Here is a 4,062-nt window from a genome sequence, read left to right on the forward strand (position 1 = left end):
AGGTGAACTGCCTACCACGGCTGACGACCTCCACCTGGCCGGGTTTATTGTTCGAAGTTTGCTCTCTAGGCAGATTGCCTACCACGGCTGACGACCTCCACCTGGCCGGGTTTATTGTTCGGAGTTTGCTCTCCTAGGCAGATTGCCTACCACGGCTAACGAGCCCCACCTGCCAGGGTTTTTCCTCGAGTTTGCTCTCTTAGGTGAACTGCTCACGCTAACGAGCTCCACCTGCCCGGGTTTGTTGTTCGGAGTTTGCTCTCCTAGGTGAACTGCCTACCACGGCTAACGAGCACCACCTGCCCGGGTTTGTTTAGAGTTTGCTCTCCTAGGTGAACTGCCTCCCACGGCTAACGACCTCCACCTGCCCGGGTTTGTTGTTCGGAGTTTGCTCTCCTAGGTGAACTGCCTACCACGGCTAACGACCTCCACCTGCCCGGGTTTGTTTAGAGTTTGCTCTCCTAGGTGAACTGCCTCCCACGGCTAACGACCTCCACCTGCCCGGGTTTGTTTAGAGTTTGCTCTAGGTGAATTGCCTCCCACGGCTAACGACCTCCACCTGCCCGGGTTTGTTTAGAGTTTGCTCTCCTAGGTGAATTGCCTCCACGGCTAACGACCTCCACCTGCCCGGGTTTGTTTAGAGTTTGCTCTCCTAGGTGAATTGCCTCCCACGGCTAACGACCTCCACCTGCCCGGGTTTGTTTAGAGTTTGCTCTCCTAGGTGAATTGCCTCCCACGGCTAACGACCTCCACCTGCCCGGGTTTGTTTAGAGTTTGCTCTCCTAGGTGAATTGCCTACCACGGCTAACGACCTCCACCTGCCCGGGTTTATTGCTCGGAGTTTGCTCTCCTAGGTGAATTGCCTCCCACGGCTAACGACCTCCACCTGCCCGGGTTTGTATAGAGTTTGCTCTCCTAGGTGAATTGCCTCCCACGGCTAACGACCTCCACCTGCCCGGGTTTGTATAGAGTTTGCTCTCCTAGGTGAATTGCCTCCCACGGCTAACGAGCCTCACCTGCCCGGGTTTGTATAGAGTTTGCTCTCCTAGGTGAATTGCCTCCCACGGCTAACGAGCCTCACCTGCCCGGGTTTGTATAGAGTTTGCTCTCCTAGGTGAATTGCCTCCCACGGCTAACGAGCCTCACCTGCCCGGGTTTGTATAGAGTTTGCTCTCCTAGGTGAATTGCCTCCCACGGCTAACGAGCCTCACCTGCCCGGGTTTATAGTTCAGTTTGCTCTCCTAGGCAGATTGCCTACCACGGCTAACGAGCTCCACCTGCCCGGGTTTGTAGCCGGAAGATCTCCGGCACCTCCGTCGGGGCCCCGAGGGACGCCGAGGAGCCCTGCCTGGAGCCCTCCAGTCCTGCCATGCTCGCCAGGGAGACCTTGGGCTCGCTGGCGCTCCACACCCCCGCCGAGGCGAGGATGCAAGAACTCGCTTCTTAAAACTACCAGACTGGATTATAAAATTAATCATAATTACTGTGAAGGCGCCGGTCACCGCGTTTATCGGTTCAGGGATGGAAGACCGACGGGCCTGGGAAACGCGCACAAGCATCCAAAGGAATCCTCGCGACGGCTTGCGACGCAGCATCCGTTTCCCTTTTCTTTCTCATTCCATTTTTTTTATTATTATAGTTTCCTGCTCTGATTGATTGATTGATTGATTTTACTTGGTAGGAATCTGTTCACGAATTAACATCATTCAGGTGTACATTGCACCCACACACCTGCGGAGAAAAAACACCAGTGAGAGTGCTGACGCTCACGAGGACGGCCCGCTAGAGTTTCCTAACATTCGCATCGGGGCCCAATTCTCTTAAGTCGTCTGTCTCTTTATTTTTCTCTTCTCTACTTCATTCTATTTCTCCCTTTCTTTCATCCTTGCTCTCCATCTATGAATTTTTTATTTTCTCTCTCTCTCTCTCTCTCTCTCTCTCTCTCTCTCTCTCTCTCTCTCTCTCTCTCTCTCTCTCTCTCTCTCTCTCTCTCACACACACACACACACACACACACACACACACACACACAGCTTTCGTAGGCGTTGTGGGTATTGCCAGGGGTAGTTTAATGACCCTGGTGGTAGTCTGACCTCCTATCTGTACTATGGACCTAAAAAAAACACTCATGAGAATCCGACTGATCTCCTTTGACCCCTGTGAAAAAAGTTGGTATGAGAGACAGAAGCGTCTGAGAATACCGGCCTAGGAGTTGTCATGTATAAGTCGAGTGTCCTCTTGTTGGGTTAAGGATATGCACTGTTAATTATTTATTCATTTATTGGCATCACAGGAGGCGGCTCAAAGACAAAACAAAACTCACTCACTAAAAAAACACCAACCACTTCTCCCACAATCAGAAAACACTCACCATCATGTGTTTTTTTCTTTTTTTTCTCTCATTTATATATTTATTTTCGCATCATAGCAGGCAAACATTAACACACAGCACACACACAAAAAAAAACATAACCACTTCTCCCACTATCAGAAAACAGTCACCATAATATGCTTTTTCTATTTTTTTCTCTCCCATTTATCTAATTATTTTCGCATCACGGGAGGCAGCTCAAGGGTAACACAATAACACCCTAAAAACTAAACCACTTCTCCCACAATCAGAAAGCACTCACCATCATGTGCTTTTCTCATTTTTTTCTCTCCCATTTATCTGTTTATTTTCGCATCATAGGAAGCAGCTCAAAGGTAAAACAATAACACACAAAAAGTCTGTCCACCACTTCTCCTAACACAAACAAACGAAAAAAATAGCTTCCATCAAGTGCTTTTTCTCTTTTTTCTTTTCTTTCGTTGATTTTTCACATCATAGGAGTTTCATTTGATGATGAAAGCTCGGCATGCAGCTTTTTTTTTATTTATATTGCCATTGTGCGGAACTTATTCTATGAGTGTGTCGGAAAAATGACTGAACGGGTAAATGCTATGAAAGAGATGGGGAAGCAAAACGGGGTTCAATCCTTATGAAAAGAAAGTTTTATCTACGAATTATTGGGTCTGGATTAAAGTCTTCCTCCACCTCTTCCGCTGCTTCCTCCTCTTCCTCCTTTTCTTCCTCCACTTACCCTCTTCTAGGTTCTATCTGTACACCTCTACATAGTTTCTCGTGGAAATACTACAAGAATACACAGTCGTTCCACGCACAGCATGATGACGTCACACTCTCATCTGACCTAAATCTAGGCTCCAGGGTTCCCATGAAAACAACAACAACTAAAAGTAAAGGGATAACTCATGTGTGAGAAATATAATGCAAATAAAAGATAGCGAAAAAAAAGAACCTGATGTTAAAGGCCAGTCTTACAGTCCAGTACAGCACGTTTGTAAGCTCCCCAACCAAACAGAAAACACGACGAAAACTCCTCGTATAGTTTGTTTTTTCTTACAGCAGAGGAGTCAGTTCAAGGGCATAAAGAAGGTAACAAATGTGAAAAAACACTATACAAGGAATTTTCGTCGTGTTTCGTGTTTGGTTGGGGAGCTTACAAACGTGCTGTATGTTTACGAAAGCGCGTCGCCTCCTCTGGCGACGTGAAATAGCTCGCAGAGGGTTTAGGGTCGGGGAGCATAGTTAAACTACTCCAACCGAGCTTTACGAGCTACTAACGTGGGGTCTGCGCCCCCCTCGACCGCCCCTTCTAATCAGCCCCCCCCCCCTTTACTCCCCCACATGTATATGTGACTTATTTCAGCGAGGAGGTATTTCTCGCAACACCGGCTGCAGCGTCGCCGCGGCCGCCGCCAGAGGAGGCGACGCGCTTTCGTAAACATTATCCCCTATTTTCAGGAGTAAAAAAAAATCCTTGAATTGGATTTTCAAAGCGTTTCCGTGACTGTTGAAGGTTTGTAGAAAAGATATATGAAGAGATACTGATGTTTCATAAAGTAGGTAATGAGATACTGGCACGGACCTAAAACGAATCTTAACCCATTTCGGCGCCCGAGCTCACATATTTGACACGGTTTTCGTATGAGTTTTCGGTATTTCCAGGAGTATTTTAATGGTCCTAGTAGTAGTTTGATTCTTCTTCTGTACCATGAACC

At 47.6% G+C, this 4,062-nt stretch overlaps 2 long non-coding RNA genes across 6 annotated transcripts; one reads left to right on the forward strand and one right to left on the reverse strand.

The window, feature by feature from the left end:
- Positions 1-351: 351 nt before the first annotated feature.
- LOC126988895 (uncharacterized) lies at positions 352-1,415 on the reverse strand. The gene is made up of 3 exons (XR_007742637.1): positions 1,278-1,415; positions 946-1,211; positions 352-426 (listed from the first exon to the last, which is right to left on the reverse strand). It is a non-coding gene; the product is annotated as an uncharacterized LOC126988895 (long non-coding RNA).
- LOC126988894 (uncharacterized) lies at positions 451-1,391 on the forward strand. 5 transcript variants are annotated; one of them, XR_007742633.1, is made up of 4 exons: positions 451-465; positions 528-592; positions 920-1,179; positions 1,246-1,391. It is a non-coding gene; the product is annotated as an uncharacterized LOC126988894 (long non-coding RNA). The 5 variants fall into 5 exon arrangements; XR_007742634.1 differs by lacking the exon at positions 528-592; XR_007742635.1 differs by lacking the exons at positions 451-465; positions 528-592 and adding an exon at positions 619-656.
- Positions 1,416-4,062: the final 2,647 nt, after the last annotated feature.

The sequence above is a fragment of the Eriocheir sinensis genome, unplaced genomic scaffold (genome assembly GCF_024679095.1).
Source record: "Eriocheir sinensis breed Jianghai 21 unplaced genomic scaffold, ASM2467909v1 Scaffold100, whole genome shotgun sequence".
Lineage (NCBI taxonomy): Eukaryota > Metazoa > Arthropoda > Malacostraca > Decapoda > Varunidae > Eriocheir > Eriocheir sinensis.